This window comes from Argiope bruennichi, chromosome 4, assembly GCF_947563725.1.
Source record: "Argiope bruennichi chromosome 4, qqArgBrue1.1, whole genome shotgun sequence".
NCBI lineage: Eukaryota > Metazoa > Arthropoda > Arachnida > Araneae > Araneidae > Argiope > Argiope bruennichi.
Window position 1 is genome coordinate 48,376,716 of NC_079154.1, and position 18,342 is coordinate 48,395,057.

The 18,342-nt window shown below is 25.6% G+C and overlaps 1 long non-coding RNA gene across 1 annotated transcript; it reads left to right on the plus strand.

The window, feature by feature from the left end:
* Positions 1–592: 592 nt before the first annotated feature.
* Positions 593–17,422, plus strand: LOC129966922 (uncharacterized). The gene is made up of 2 exons (XR_008784314.1): positions 593–982; positions 17,281–17,422. It is a non-coding gene; the product is annotated as an uncharacterized LOC129966922 (long non-coding RNA).
* The last annotated feature ends 920 nt before the right edge of the window (positions 17,423–18,342 follow it).

Consider the following 18,342-nt stretch of genomic DNA (forward strand, 5'->3'; position numbering starts at 1 on the left):
ACAAAGTTTAAATTTGAATTATAATTGTTAATTAGAAATATGTAGAATTTGACAGATGCAAAATCAATCTTTTTTTCGCCAGCAATATTTTTTATTTTTTCGCCTTATTTGAGATCGCGGCTCATAAAACCAGATTTATAAGAGTTGATCGTTTTTAAATAATCTGCAAGAGAAGTCATATATAAAGAGAAAAGCATAAGATTGCATTCCAAAGATTGAAAATAATCTTTAAAGTGAGACACCTAATTTGTTACCAGGAGATTACAGAAAAATACACACAAGTATTCTTTAGAATAAATCCCCTTTTATAGAAAATAATGTATATCACGGACTGTCCACTTCTTCCAGACAATTTCAAGACGGTTATAACTTCTTTTAAAACACCTTCAAGGCGCAGAACTGAAGTGATTTATTTCATTACCCAGATGAATCTAATTCTTCAACACTCCAGCTTTGACAAATCACTGACTTGCTTTATATCTAAAAAGGATCAAATCGTTTTGAAGCAAGCCTATCTGAAGACACTTTGCGACCGAGAAAAGCATTAACATAATCAACTCTCTAGAACCCGACTTAATTTAGCGAAAAACGTTCTTCCGCAATTTGATAAAAGAGTGGAAGAGAATGATTCGTAGAGGAATAAAAAAACAAATAAAGAATTCAGTTGAGAGAAAGCGATAGAGCTCACTTTTGCTTCCTATCTGTTACCGAGACGATAAGATATACAATAGCTATTAAACTTCACAGTGGAAACGATTGCCGCGCCTGGAATATTACCAACAGAAGCAGACGATGTAGAAGAAGGTGGAGTTCTTTTTCCAAGTCATCGTTCGCGTGTCAAGCGAATTGCCGTCCACCCCGCGGTAAACATCACACCACCTGCCCTTGGAAAGTCACCCGTCGCGTACAAACGATTCCTGCAGAAAGCGATTCTTTTTTTATGTTGGTGAGGGTGTAAGAATGATGGAAAGGGAACTAGATGGTAAGTGATTTTCGTTTGTTTTGATTCGTAGACAACAATAGTGGTAGGTGTTTTCTTCACAGCAAAAAAAAAAAAAAAAAAAAAAAATGTTTAACAGGAAATTTTATTTTTCTGAACAGAAATAGTTCTAAATCAAGAAATGAAATGAAATGATGGTTCACTTTTTTTCTTCATTTGAATTCGTTGTTTTAATTTTGATGTTTTCATGGACATGCTATTATTTAAATGTGATCAGTTCACTTTAAGATTTAAATGCGACGGCAGATATAGTTTTCCCTTGCTTTCCCTTTCTCTCTCTCTCTCTCTTCCTATATATTTGTCTCTGTTCTAATTCTAATCAGCCCAGCATAGACATGGCAATTTAAATTTTCTAACCAACAATTAAAAGGTTTTATAGTTTCAGCTTAGTAATTTCCATTGCAGGATCATAATGCTAATTGTTAAAACAAAGAAACTCAAAAACATTCTATGAAGTTTCAGTTTCTTTATGCACAATGAATAACAAACAATTGATCATCGATTTTTTTTTTCAAAATTACATAGAATGTAATCAAAGTAAGTGGATTCTATTTCACTTATGTTTGACCGAGCAGATTTGACATCCAATGTTTTACCTCAATTTGGGGAACTGGAAATAGATGGAAACGAAAATGGGAATTCAGGATGCTTAATGCTTGCCGTTCTTGTTCGTATTCCTAGAGGTACGAGGCTTAAGAGGTACAATATTGATAAAATGTATCAGTCGATAATTTTTTTAATATTTATAGAATTTTTAACTACGTGTTTGTAATGACTTTTTTTTTCAGTTTTAAAACTATTTTCCTTCTTAATGGTGGCTTTATAAAAGACAAATAAACTTTTGCTGCTGATGGCCTCTTCAGTTATAAAAGATGTAGACACGATAACAATAATCTAATTAGTAACATTATAATTTTATGATGGAAAGGAAGGCACGTCTTTGATTATCTTACTGGTCCTGATTTGTATTGAAATAACATATTTTTTTATACATCATTTTGAAAAAAGTCGAATTTTAGCCTCTTTTAGGGTACAGCCAATTAAATGGCTTAAAATTTTTCATATTATTAATTACACTAATAATTTTTATTCAATTTACCCGAGAACAGGTGCATATTATCTGAAGATTTTTTTCCCAGTTTTTTCGAGGTTTTAAAATCAATAAATTGAAACATTAATTATTTTTAATATCAAAATACAAAAGTATGATTGAATGCACTAGGAAAAATAATTCCAAACTAAGGCTTCGTTACAAATTTATTCTAGATATAACCTTTTAAAAATACAATATTAGAAATAAAAGCTTACTCTTCTGGTAAAATATTAGTGGAAATTAAATCCTAGATTTTGGGGACTAAAACATATCGATGAAGTTTAATATCATTCCTCAAAAATCATTTATAAAAGTAACTCTGATAATTAACACTTTGCACTCTAAAAAGTAGTTAGATGCATAACTATGCACTTAATACAAGAACTTGTTTATTGTTCCGAAAAATAAATTAATATATAATTGTTTTAAGTTGAATTTTCCCGAAAAATTAATCTATGTCTTTTTACAATTTTGTAGGCATTTTTAACAATCAAAATTGAAAAATAAATAAATAAAGCGTCAAAATGATGCACCGTCTTGAATGATGACTGAGAGAAGACATTCGAGTGCTAAGGTTAAATTCGGCCAAATTTTTTTGTTGGCAGGATCCCTTTAACAACGATTTTTTTCATTATAATCTTGTTAAAGACAACTGAAGTAACATTTAAAATTTTAAAATTAGCCGGTGTCAATATTCTGAAATTTTTTATAGTCATTTAATGTATGATATGCCTGAAGTATGTTCTAATATCGAGAACTTACACTTTTACTGCGTACGATTTCAATTTATCAGTAAAAAATAGATAACAGCTTTATATAAAGTTAAAATGCGTCGTAAAATATTAAAATAAAGTTTTAAATACTACTTAAAATAAGAGCTTAATTAAGTATATTTATTGTAAAATTTAAATTAAGAATCCGAAATCACGGTATTATTATTAGCTGCCCCGGTTCCGCCACAATTTATGAAATAAGACAAAAACACTAGCTATTAAGGCTTTACAAATTTTGTAATTATCTACACAGTTGCTGTTTTAAAATAAATTCAGTTAAAAATTCTTTTTAAAAACACAGTTTTATTCTTATTAAAAAAAGAAGAATTTCATTTCTTTAGGCTCCATCATAGTTTATAATCCATTATTATTATGAAATTATGGAATTTTGAAATAATTTTTCTCTTCAAAGTCAATATCAGGTGGCGCCACTCGAGTGTAATGAAAATTCACTTATCTATAAATCGATAACTAACCTTTTGTAATACGAAAAATAATAAGACGCATTATATATATATATATATATATATATATATATATATATATATATATATATATGTGTGTGTGTGTGTGTAATGATATTTTAATTCTAATTTCAATTTAATTAATTTCCAAAATTTTTATCTTAATTTAGCCCATAGTAACTTCATTCTAAAATATTCTCTTATTTCGTGATCCAATTCCACTTTCGGTTTAATTAATCCTTTTGTAAAAATAATGCGCCTTCAGTACTAGGTATCAAATCAAAGTGATATCTTAGGTCCCCTTAAATAGGTGTCAAATGTCACCACGTGTACTGAATAGGCACATGGCCAGAAATCCTATGTTATATAAGCCTAGTGATCATTTGTTTCATACTTTTTCGCTTCTTTCTTACTTCTGCTTTTGTGTCACCTGCGCCTTCTTGTAAATAATCATGTTTGCCTCCCGAGAGGTATTGATTTGGTATTTTTAATAAAACGAAATTAAAAATACCAAGTCTCTTCACTGCTTCGAGAACCTGCATTCTACTTAAACCAAAATATGTTATATATATATATATATAAAAGTGTAAAGATTCTTTTAATACTTAGGAAGCTTGAAAATATAGTTACACGTCCGTAACAATTCTTAAACACTAATGGTTAAGTTTTTGTATTATATGTCTTTTATAAGAGTCATTATCTAACAAGAATGCACAAAAACGATGCATACTTCAGAATATCGATTCAGACTCGACGTTGGACTATTGGACTATAAAGGATTAATTTCTAGAAATAGTATATTGCATATTTTCATTGCAATCGTAAATTTATAAAAAATTTAAACACCACAACATCAAATAAATGAAGAATCTACTTTCCTTCATAGACTTCATATCTGAATTTTAATAAAAATGTTTAAAAACACCTTAAACTATTCATACCATTCAAGCAACAACGAATTAAACACAAGACAAGCTACGCAAACAATATTTAAAGAGTTGTTATGTCACGCTGTATTTATGTAATACATAATTACCTGATGATCCGTGAAATGAAGCAAATTGGTGATACGAACAATAATGCAGTTATAATTTACTCCCTCCCATAAAGGAATTATAATAACATGCAGTAACATACAGGCATTCAGTATGATTACTTATTAAAATAAAAGAAAAAACAATTCTTCGATAACTTGTCTGATAACAAAAAAGAAGCAAAAATGCATTGCAAAATTGAAACAATGAAGCAACAGTGATAAATATTAGTTAACTAGTAACAATATACTGAAATTGAAAATGTAAATGTGCAAATTTCAACCTTATGATTTTTTTTTATCTTATTCAAAAAATTAATGAAAATTCATTTTAATTTGTCTTTATTGATATATTAATGTAAAGGATCAAGTGAAAGCTATCTATTATAATATTTCTCACAGCATACTCATAAAAGTTAATTTAGTGAGTTTTGCCTTTATTTGTGTAAATAATTTATTTATAAAAAATGCGATAATTTAAATAGTGAAAAAAGAAAAAAGAATTTTTTAGCTGATTCTCTTTAAATAAGAACCAGAAATTTCATCCTCAATGAGAATTAACAATTGCTTCATATCTAAAAATATTTTTTGATAATAAATATTATTAATATCTGAAAACTAAATATATTGTAACCAAATTTAGTACTGTGTATTGAAAACGTATTTGGAGAAAAAAACTTTCATTTATGAATTATTATTATTTTATTTTTATAATTACTTTAATTATCTATTTATTATAGATATCAAACTAAGCTCACCAGCTTCAATATCATAATAATGCAGTATAACCTTGTTTGGCTGTTGCACCATTTAAATATGGGGGACAACTAACTTCAAAAACTAGACTGCTTTTTAGTTTTATGAGTTTCTGACTGTAACTAATTATGTTTAGCCCACAATTTCGTTATTTAATTTTACTGAAAATTGCTTACAACATCATTCACTTCTTTTACAAGTTATTAAATAAAATTGATAAAATTTCAAAACAAAAGGAACTTGGTTTCGAAATCACCAAACCATTAATAACTTGCTTAATGTATCTAAAAACGTTAAAACTTCCATTTTTGGACAGAAATCCCATTTTTCTTATGTATTTTTATTTTATTAAATTGTATGTTTACTTCCGATAAAAATATATATCTTTAGCTTTAAGCGAAAAAGAAGAATAGATATGCAATGTTTTATATAGCATAGAAAAATGGAATATGGGTGCTTAAACAACCGGAAGCTGACATTCAAATAGAAAGAATATTTAACAAAATATTTTAACCTGTATTTTTAAAGAGAATGTGTTTTAAATGAAAAGTCAGGAAAGTATAGAAAGAGTTTGAATTCAGAGAATCTACCAAGTCTTTTTTACAAATTCAAAATTTTAATAAGAAAATGAATTATATGATGAACAAATATGTTGAAGCTTTATTTATTCATTTATTTTACTTCTTTATTGTTATTTTCACTAAGAACATAAGGTTTCTGATTGATTTCTTACTATGCAATCAGTAGCATAAGATCTAACTGGCTGATAAATGAAAAAAAAAAAAAATTTAATTCTTGTGGTCTTTTGCTTTAGGTCATTAATGTTCTATATTTTACGTTCTAGATGTCTTAAACGTAATTAGAAAGATAGGTGAACATTGGTAATATGTGTTTCATCACGAAAAGTAGCAAATTCTTACCATAACCTCTCTTCCATCAAAAAAGTCTCTGAAATATCAAATGCTATTTTATATATACATATCCTATATTTTTGATCCGTTTCCTTAAATATAATCCAACAGAAAGATAATATCAACAAAATATTAATATAAAGTCTTCTTGAGGAGTGATTGAGTTTTGTAACTAATTATTTTTCAACAAAAATATACATTATGCAACCTGAAATACAAAAAATTGACGAGATCACAAACTTAGATAATGAATAAGCACATGGGACAAATATCTAATCAGCTGCATAAAAATCACAATGTTCTTTGTATAATTTAATCCATGAAAGTATAATTTAGATGCATGATTACAATTTAATTTTTCACATTATTTGCAAATATTTTTTTTATTTACTATATTTCCATTTTACTTTTTAAGATAATAAATCAGAATTTAATTTGATACACTGCAATTGTTTATTTATGAATTTATAATAATAAGTGAAAGTGAAATTGTTTCATAAGTATGTAAAACTTCAAGAGAAAAAAGATATTCGAATCACTTTTTAAACAGCTGCCAAGTTACATAGGGCTGACAGAATTAATTTTTAAACTGCAATGTAATTAAGGAACAACCTATGCTTTGAATAGTAAAATTTTTTAATTTTAATTTAAAGCACTGTAATTGAAGAAAGGTTTTGAATGCATTCTATGAAAACATTCTTCTTACAAATCATGTGAAATTTCCATAGCAACACAAATTAATAAAATTTTTAAAATATTATTAGAAATTTTGAATATTTGATATACGTCTTGTCACACACACATTCGTACATTAAAAAAAACACCCTGCTGATTTTCATAATTAATGATTCTGATTAAATGGCACTATGTACTTTTTGTTAAAAAAGGCTGATGATAATCGATAAATTATAGCATCTATAAATATGACAAATTTTAATTTCAACTGATAATATTTTTCAAAAATTTATGGAAATTCAAACTAAAAAAATATTTTTCTCATAAATACGTTCAATTTTTTTTTTTTTCATTTCCAATTTGATTACTCATAATATTACCGATAGATTTGTTTGGAATTTGATGAATATTTTTTTTATAATTAGATCTGCAAATCATGTACTAAAGCAACTTATATTGAATAAACATTTTATTTAATTATTGACTTTCATACAAAAAGTACATTAAAATTTTTTGAAAATATTGCAATAACCATTTAATTACTCTAAAATCTTTGCTTAGTAATAGAATTTTAAGATGATGATACATTCTCCATTTTAAAATATATAATAATTTTGTTATTAAAATTTCATGAGTGTCTACAAATGTTCAATATCCGACATAAATTTAAGATTTTTGTAATATCATATTAACTTATAGACAAAACTACTATTATTATATTAATCTTTAATAAATTTAAATCTTTAAAACATATTAAGACGTTTGGATCTTAACGTAAACAAAAATCCTTATCGGTAGGCTTTTATATAAATGCATACCGATTATAGTATGTGTGTGTGTATGTATGTTCCATATCTCTTCCTAAATAACTGGGCGCTGAATTCAACTAAATTTAGCACACTCATTATTTAAGATAAAAAGAAGAACACCATTAACTTTTACAAATATTGTACAAATATAAATTAAATTTTGTACAGATATACTTGTACAAATATTAATTAAATAATCCATTAATTAAAAATTAATAAAAACTTTTCGTCTATATACTTAGAACTAGTCAAAAATATTTTTGTATTTCTTTTTATATTGTCTTTTGACAACGCTTTTATTTGTCTTATGAAATGATATAGCATGCTTAAATCTAAGCGTAAATCGCTCTAACGAAGGAAACCTTTCATAATTTCAATGTTTGTGAACAAAATTTGCAGTAATAATATAATAATAATTTATACAGAAAATAAATTGTCGTTTTTTAAAAGGTTTTTTGGCTTAATTTTTATTCTAATTTTGATTAAAAGCGGACGATAAATATTTTAGGCTATAAAAGTCATATCATAATATTTTATACAAATTTAATTTTTATGTTAAAAATATTATACCTGAAATGATTTTAATCCCGAATGTTGGATTAATATCTTAACTCTGGGTTTATTAACTAGTACTATCTATTTTCAAAAAAGCGTAGGAAGTAATTCTTTTTTTTAATTAACATCCGGTTTTATAGCTAATTATAAAAAACAACTAATTTTAAAATTTTTAATAAAAAAAAGTCTGGATTTTATGTTTCTTTCTTTAATATCAAAGTGCGGAATTCAAGATCCTCTCACATTTAATGTATATATTCTCAATATGCATAAATATGACAAAAGCGTTTCAGCAGATTGCAACGGAATACCAGATTTTTATTATTTATACACTAAAGACGTTAAAATTGAAGACTACATTTACTATTCTTAGTATACTGAAAGTGCTATTTATACTTCTGAAAGGAGATTAATATAACTTTTGAGGGAGTTCTAATGATTACAGGTTTATTAAATAAAATATTGTCATATGATTTAAATAATTATCCTTTAATACGATTGCTACCGAAAACAATTTTGTACAAGGATTTTTTTATAATATTTAGAATTTTTTTAAATGTCTGTTCAAATTAATGCAATTAAATTTAACTCAGTTAGCTTATTACGTCATCTATACTAAAAGTAAAGATAAACGTATGTATATTGGCTTTCTAGAGTCCAGGCCGTTCGACCTACAGCCATCAAATTCGGCACATAATATTTTGAAAGGGGTAAAAACTCGAGGAGTTTAAAAAAATTTTAATCAAAAATTAAGCTGAATTTAAGTGTTTTCTGCAATAACAACAACAACAAAAATATTGCAAAAAAAATTGGTTAAACTAAACTAAAAATTGATTAAACTATTTTATGTACAAATAAAAATTTTTTTGAATTTATGGTTGTTTATAATGTATCCAAAACTTCTAATTTCGATAAGTCTCTGCTGTAAAGAATTTCTTTTAACTGGCACTGAAATGCATGTTCTCATTAATTATCTGTACGCATTTGATATTGAAATATTTATTGCAACGAAATAATATATTAAGTACATCTCCAAAAATTCTCTTTAATTATATAAAATAGCAAATAATTTAAATTAGAAATTAAATTATTTAATTAAATTATTAGAAATTAAATTACTTCCCTATTTTCTAGATTTGCCAATATTTCTACTTCAAATTCCTTTGATATTTCACTGTTCCTTCCAATATACATTTTTTTTTTATTGTTATTCAAATTTTTGTCCATTTCATTTCGATTTTTTTTTCGCTCACGAACAGCAAAATGAAAAATATGATTCTAACAAACTTCATAACATTTTATATTTGAAAGTATGACGCTTTTTAAAACCCTTCCAGCTTCCAGCCTTTCTTAATCATTTCAGTATCTAAAGATACAGACCTAAGGATCATATCTGTATAATTTTGGAGTCATCAAGTACAATTCAGAAGAAGAAATTAATACGCCATTCTATAGCTAATATGAGGAATGATATCTACTATGCAACATGTAGCAATGCGTGAAATGGCTTCATTGGAAGTAAAAGTGTATACAAGTAAAAAAAAAAAAAAAAAAAAACACACACACACACTAGTTAAACCATAAAGAGCATCAGGATAACAGATTTCTAAGATGCAGCCTGTTAACTAAGTTAGGGAATACTACTTTGGAAAGTTCATTTTTGACAAAAATATCGAGTATACTTTTAATTAGATATTAGTAAATTCTAAGCATTCTTCATAAAGACGTTTAAATTTTATTTTCTTTGGGTAGTGACGACCTTTTTTCTTTAGGAAGTTACACTAATTTTAGTATCTGCATAATAGAAAATTTAATATTTTGAAATATTAAATAAAATTTGCTCAAACTTTTAACTGTAGTGAAATTTAGTTAAGAAAAATCTTTAAATTAAAATCTAATACAATAATGTTATTTTTTGTTCAAATTTTGTATAATAATAATTTTTCAATATGTTCTGTAGTTCCTGAATTACAGAGTAACAAATCTGATTATCTAAAAAAATTACGCTTGTTTTAACGCTTCAAAATGTCAAAGAAAAATGGAAATTTCACATTATTTATCAATCGAATCTCAGTATTTAAAGACTGGAGGGAAATACTTTTAAAACTATAATAACATTTATTTGCGAATCGAACACCAGCGTTTAAAGACTGGAGAGAAATACATTTAAAACTATAAGAACATTTATTTGTGAATCGAACATCAATATTTAAAGACTGAAGGGAAATACATTTAAAACTACAAGAACTAAATATGTTTTTTTTTAATCTGCGAAATTGTGAACAATTTGTATGATAAAGTTACATCATTACTTCATACTTTTTTAAGCAATGATAATAATAGTAATAATCCCAGGTTTTTAAACACTCTTGGCTTTTAACATATATTTTTATTTCATAAGTGTTTCTATAATTTATTTTATACAAAAAAAAAGGGATTTCTGATTAAGTGCCTACTAAATGCATGTAGTATGCTGTAATTCATTTTATATATATATTTTTTTATTTTTATAGTTAATTATTTGATGTGTTTAATTAATAAAGTAAATTTTTATTTGTTTATTTCACAAAATTAATATTAAATTTGCAGTTCAATTTATTTGACAACTAATTTATAAGATAAATGAAGGTTATTCTATGATATACCAAGTAAATTAGAATTGTCTTCAGCTAACTATTATCTAATTGGAACCGGCAACCCTCTTCTAAAGACGAAATCAACTTGTATTATGCCTTGAGATAGTTTTACATTATATTATTCCATTGTTTGATATTAGAATTTTGAAACATTTACTTAATTTTCAAAAAAAGATAGGAATGATTAAAATTTAAAAATCAAGAAAAAGGCATTCATTCATTTGTAATTTTTGATGAAAACCGATTCCCTATCAATAAGGCAATTAATTTATGAATTATGAACAACCTGAGTAGGTATGTGGTGATAAATAAATGGAATACATTGAATAATGTCATTTTTGGTTACAATAATTTCTTTATCTGTTTATTTTTGTATAAAATCTAACGAATAATTATCGATACAAAACTCATTCTGATATATCAATAACAAAAGTCTCCATGACATTAATGTTCTGGCATTCGAAGATTCGATTTTTTTTGGCATTCTCTGATTATCATAACAATCACTCTCATTTAAAAAAAAAGAAAGAAAGAAAAAAAAAAAAAAAAAAGAGGAAATATTTTGTTTTGTAAGTTAGTGAGGAAAAAAGATGTCTTTTAGCTTCCATTTTCCTTATTCAGTATTATCTTGAAATTTAAATTTTTTTCTTTGAATTTCTTCACGAAATATTTGAATATAATAATACATGATTATAATAATGGTGAAATAAAGCATTGCTTAACTATACTTATTGTTTACTTTCTTAGATTAATGCTTGTTTTTGCAATAATTCAGGGGCTGTTAGAGACCGACCTTGGAATTCTTGAATAGTTTTAAGCAACAATGATTAGTACATAAACCGACTAAGAAGGTAGGATTCTTAACAAAAGTAATTTTTTAATGCAAGTGCATCTAATATTGTACATAAATCATTAAATATTCAAAAATGTATTACTATAATATCATGTCGATTTTAGAGAATAATGCATTCATCTTTAGTCGTTGTCAAAGATGGAGTGCCCTAGAAGAATTTAAAAGAAATTTATGTAGATGTCTCTGACTTACATATTCAAAAAAAAATTATGTAAATTAATCATATTATTTGTTTGTCGAACTCAATATTTAAGACTGGACAAAAAATATAATTTAAACTTAGTTCAAGGACATTCTATCTTCGAGTTTGAGGACAATTCATATGATACAGTTCTAAATTAAAACATTTTTGCTTCATATTTCTTTGCAGAAAAAAAAGCACTTTCAATTTTAAAAATACTTTTGGATTTTCATATACATTTAAAAATGTAAAAATTTATTAAATGTAAAAATTGGCTCGTAAGACATTTAAAAAAAATTCATCGCGAATGTAGACACACACTTTAAGAATATATGTGTTCTTGAAAAATAATATATTGCTTTAACACTTAGATTTATTTACTGTGAAATTACAAATTTTTAATGAATCCTGCTGATTCAGATCTTAAAAAGACTCGTTTTTGTATTAATATTAATGCATGTTCATTCTAAAAAGAAAGAAAAGTTATTAGCTTTTTATAATTTAAACGGAATGTTATGCAGTTTTAGATAAAATTTTTGCATTATGCTGGAAGGTGATGAAAAGGAAATATAAATAGAGTTGATAAAAAGAAAATTTAAATATTTTAATTGTGTAAAAATAACTTTAAAATGATTAAATATTAATATTGAAGGTTAATTTTAGCGCTTGCCCTTTGAATTAAAAAGAAATTGCATTAAAAAATTTCAAGCAAAAATGATGAATATTTATTATATTTTGAAATTAGTTAGTCATTCGGTTTAAAAATCGGTTATTTGAAATAAAATACATTTATTGTTTTGTAGCTACTTGTAAGTCTTCTTTTCCCAGTTTATTTAGATGCATTTATTGAGCTTTCTAAATCCCTTTTAACTAATTTCTTATAGCTTGTTCCATTCTTTTTCATTTCCGCACTGCTGCTTCTAATAATTTTTCCCCTCTTAGTCTAAGAATGTTTTTATTAAAAAAAAAACTTTTTTATTTAGTTAAACAATATGCAATTTTTGACAGTCCAAAAATTCTATTCGGGAATCAATCAAACCTTACTTAAACTTGTATATATATTTTCTCCCTTTTTTCCAAATAGAATCTTTTATTTAATTGCTTTCGAGTAAATATATTTTGAATTTAAACTTAACAATAAATATTTTAATTATTTGCGAGCCATTGCCGTATAGTTTCAACTATTTAAATTCTCGATTCAGTCACTGTAATACATTTATTGAAATTTTATTAATTTGAAGAAAGTCCTTTTCCATCCCTTTTAATCTGAACAGTCATGTATTTATTAATTATAGAAATCATTTATAAATTACTTTTTTCTGCTTACTTAACAATTAAAGATTGTCAAAAAATTATTCCTGTTATAAGATTATTCTACATATTTTTATTACCTTTTCTAAAGAGCAACTTAAATATGACGAATATTATACATATGTGTTTCAGCAGAAAATTTAATAAAAGAATGTTCTTGCAAAACAAGTGAAAAAATGTAAACAGAATAAACAGATTTATTTGTTGTAACATTTATTTCAATTAAAAAGGAGTTTTATTTTCATATTGAAGACTTATATCTTTTGTGACGAAAAAAATTCTTGAATATTCTTGATAACAAATTGTTAGAAATGATAAAAGAGAAGCTAATTTTCTTTTGTTAAATTCGGTACTTCATATTACTTTAACTGGATTTAATTAGGAGTCATATTTTACCACAGTTGGTATAATTATGTGGATTGTTTTTTCCACACAGTTTTGATTTAAATAACCATTAGTTAAAAAATTATAAAATTAAGATGTTATATATAAATATTATGACCAAATAACTTTTACAGAAAGTAACTTCACACTTTACCTGGAGTCAAATAATACTATATTTAATACTATAAAAACTTTAATTCTAACTCCCTGATAGAAAGGCCGTTTATTTTGCCTCCCCCCCTTTGTAATATTAAATTATGCTGTTATTAATTTTTTTAATTCATAATTTTTTATGATGATTGTGAAGCTTTAGAACTGACATTTGAAAAAATTATTGATAATACAGCAATTTTGAAAAAATACCACGGCAAAATATCCAAAAAAATTAGTTTATAAGAAGGATTAGAAGTCATTATGAAAAAGAAAGATTCAGCATTAAAACTTTTAATTTTTTTCTAGAAACATTCCTAATATCTTTACTTAATTTTTAAAATATTATTTAAACAAAATATTAATTACAATAAAATTTGTAAAAAAATATTTTGGATTTATCAGTCACATTCACAATTTAGGGATGCATGTGATAATTTCTTTTAAATGACTAGTAGAAATGAATTTAAATTTATACAGGCATAACAATTAGGGCTTCATTTTCTAAACTTTTTTATTAATGTCAAAATGAGAAAAAATGCTGTGAGCTGAACAGTTAGCATAAAGACTATTGGATTATTTCTAAAATAATTTTTGAATCATGAACGAATTTATTGGGAATTTTCTACGGAAGTACGCATCTAGTAAATGTTTTGCATTGAAGAATTAAACAATAAAGTACAAAAACATCTAGACAGGTTTGGTGAGATCTGTGATGCAGTTTCTAGTGAAATAAGTAACAAGAATTACTAAGTTGACGAAGAATAAAATTCCTGTATAAAAAGATTTAAAATTAATTTGATAGAAATTTTAAATTGTGTCAAAGCGGTGTGGTAAATAAAAAAAAAATCAGTCTATCAAAATATCTACTTAAACCTTAAAAACAACAAAAAGAGTTTACGGAAGAGAAATTAATGATCTTTTGAGGCAAATTAAATGAAATTGCATAAAAATATGGATAAAAATTAACTAATTTAATTCAATTAAACAAACAAAAAAAAAACTGTCAAAGTAATAAAAAAGTAAAAAACATTTTTTAATCGAAATACCGACTCCAACAACACTAAAAATCTTTAACGAAAAAAAAAATCAAAGAAAAAAAATTCTGAAATGGATTAAATAACTATTAAAATAATCATGAAAAGTAATTTAATCAAAGCATAAACTTGTGTCAAGTCAATGAAAGTTGATTATAATATCAATTCGTAATATAAAAACAATAAAAATACTTCAGGTAAGAAATAAATAAAATAGTAATAAACACTCTTCCAAACAGATTAAATAAAATCTGTTAAAGCGAGCATGAAAATTAATTCATTTAATCAAAGAATAAAACAGTTACCAAAGCAATTGAAAGTCAAAAACATTTTATCAATCAAGATCAACTAAAAAAAAAAAAAGAAAAAAAGAAAAGATTTTGTGAGGGAAAAAAATTATAAAACAGCTTCCAATCATCGATGACGTCAAACGAACACATTCATTTTATGATAAATTTAGATGCTTCAAAGTTCAGATCTCCACTGATAGATCATGAATGTAAGTGTAATTAATAAGTTTTGAAAGCGTGGGTTTACTTTTTAATGACAGAAAATGTTGGAAAGATAACTAGAGAATGATTATTTAAATGTTAACATTAATTATTCTTATTAAATTAGTGAGAATAATAGAAAATTAAAAAAAAAGTTTTAACCGATTGATTGATATATAAATGTTTTAGGAAAATTGTTATCCAAATCATTTAGCTTAAGTTTCTTATCTAATAAATATAGTCTTTTGATAGATAAGATAGTTTTTGAAAAATCAGAGGTGTTTGTTGCCGCTTTCTCGTATACTTCAACATAAAAATGCTATTTATTATCTGTGGTAAATAATAAGAATAATAAGAATAAAATAAAAAATTATTTCACCTATGCCGCCGAACAAAGCATCTCTAAAAGTATGACAAATTTACTTTACTTTTGACATTTATTGATTTAGAAAATCTGAGATTTTTCTACAATAACGATGAAAATAATTATCCCCAAAATAAGGTTATCATGCGCAGTATTAATATTTAAAATATTATTTTTTGAATGACATCAATTTCATTACCGATCTTTTTTTTTTTTTAATGTTCCTATTTATCAAAAGCAGTTTTGATTACAGAATACTTTTAAAGTATTTTTTGAGAAATCTTTGGCGGTCTTTAAATAATACTGGCGGTCATTCTGCCTCTTTCTTCGTGGTGGAGACATTTCAATTCTGCGAATAAGAAGTTGAAGGTATTGCTGTTTCTTGCTTTTCGGGTGGGTATGGGCATTGTGGAATCGTGTTTGTTCCGACTTATTTCCTACAGTGGTGTTGTAACTGGTGATAGCCATTAGGGCTGGAGCTTAGTTCCCACCTCTGCGCTATTGTGACAATGGTCATTAGACAACTACGAATGCTTTTGATAAGTGGAGGCGGGGGTGGGGATAACTTCGATATTGTTAAAGCTTTCACTGGCGAGTAGAATCAAATGACTAAAAATGCATATAATATTTCATTGGGGCATGAGTACAAAACTGGCACAGAATAATTTAACTAATTAAAAATGTATTCAATCCCCGACAGAAAAAGTCGAATATACAAACAGAAAAAGTACGTCTTATACGATGCGCGAAGTATCTCCTGTCTAGTTCTTTGCTTGACATAAACATTCTAGTTCTTTGCTTGACATAAATATTCTAGTTCTTTGCTTGACATGAACATTCAGAGACATGCAAGAGAACAGAAATAATTACATAAATATATTTCTTGATTCACAGATCTGAAATATCAAAATTTACTAGAGCTTTGATGCCGAATTTTTGGACAATTGCGATACGTTTCTGAGTTCATGCATCAAAAAGTAAAGAGTAAATATAAGCTACAAATGCTTAAAAAGTTTTTAATGTCCTATACATGCTAATAAATATTTTATAAGATGCTAAATGAATTGGATAAATGTAATTGATGCCACCAATATGACGTGTTTGCAATGAGCCTCAATCGAATCCATTAACTGAAGTTTCTTTCTTTCTGAGCGAAGTGAACTCATGAATGAACTCATTTGTCAGAGCATAATCTAAAATATTATATGTCTTAAGATTCAAGAGCTGATTATTGCGAAAGCCTTTATAACTGCCCCAGAATAACATTAAAACAGATATCAGCAACAAAGGAAGTTTGCAGTTGATTATCACGCTATTCTAATTTTAATTAAATGTTTTAAATCATTATTATTTTTAGAAACGTTATATTTGTGAAGAAACCATCATTCATATCTCTTTATAAGCTTGTATTTTGCAATGATTCATACATTTTTTAAAATTCCGTGTTAAATTAGTAACCTATAATATTTAGAAAATTTATATTTACATTTCATTGCTTATAAGGGAAAAAATGTAAAATTTCTTTGATTTATAAAAGAATTAAAAATTGTCGTGAAAATATAAAGAAAGAAAATTCTTTATAATTAACTCATAAACTGGAAATTTAGATTGCGAAACTCACGACCCGGTAAAGAACAGCAAGGAAAAAAAGAAACAAAAATAAATGCGATATAATATTATATAGCAATTTACAAAAAAGTTATTAAAAAGTATTCCTATATTTATTATATAATAATTGTTTTCCTGTTAATTTTTTTAAAAATTTCTTAAACTTGAAAAAATGTTCCACTTTTTTCCTTTTTAGAATGAAAAGACTGGCAAATGGAATACAACTAAGAAGATTTGAGTCATAAATGAGAGACATTTCCTGATTGAAAAGAAAACAATTTTTAAAAATTTAAATATAAAAAACATTTCATATGAGAATAAAAATATATGCTTTTGAAGTTTTGCTTTTATTTTTCATTACCATTTCATACATTTTCAATTCTTTTAGTCTTGGGAGTGAGATGAGTAACATTTTTCAATGTTAATATGATGTGCTATAATTTACAATACTTTTTCATATAAATCTCAACAAACAACATATTTCAAATTTAAATTGAAAATTGGCAGATGGTAATCATAAAATATATGAGATGCAATTTAAGAAAATGTTGTCAAATTTAAAGGACATTTGTTTACTTCATCACAATACAGCCTTAAAGTTAAAACGCTTTCTATTTTGAAATTCTTTTAGTTTAAAATTACAATTTTGAAACTCTTTATTGTGTTTTAATATTCCTAATTACCCAAACTATCTTTTGAGCATCCTTCATTATTTTATATTCATTTGCCAAAACGATCAACAGAAATATGGAGAAAGACAATTGTCATTTGATAAAAAATTATTTTTGTAGTTTTAATTTATTCCTTAATTTCCTTATTTGATTTTTTCCCCCCTATGTTTACTTTATTTTAAAGACTTGAAAACTTTTTTCCTCTTCATTTTGAAAATAATAATGAAGAGATATACATTCCAAATTTTAAAGTTTGAAAGTAAAAAAAAAAAAAAGTAAATAAATACAAACTCTGCGCATTGATTTTAGAAAATTTTTTATCAAGTTTTGAGATTTCCTATATTTAAAAAAAAAGTGCAAAAATTTTTTATAAAATAGTCTGCAATTATCATAGATTATTTATGATATACATTTATTTAGAGCAATCTTTTTTGCCGATGTGGACCCGGGATTTTTCTCTTTTTTAATAATTTTAAATTATCTCAAAATGATTTTAACATATCGTTTTTATTTAAAATCTGCATCAAATTGTTTTGAATATAAAAAATTAGAAAATGAGAAAACAGAAATGAAATTGCAAATAATTC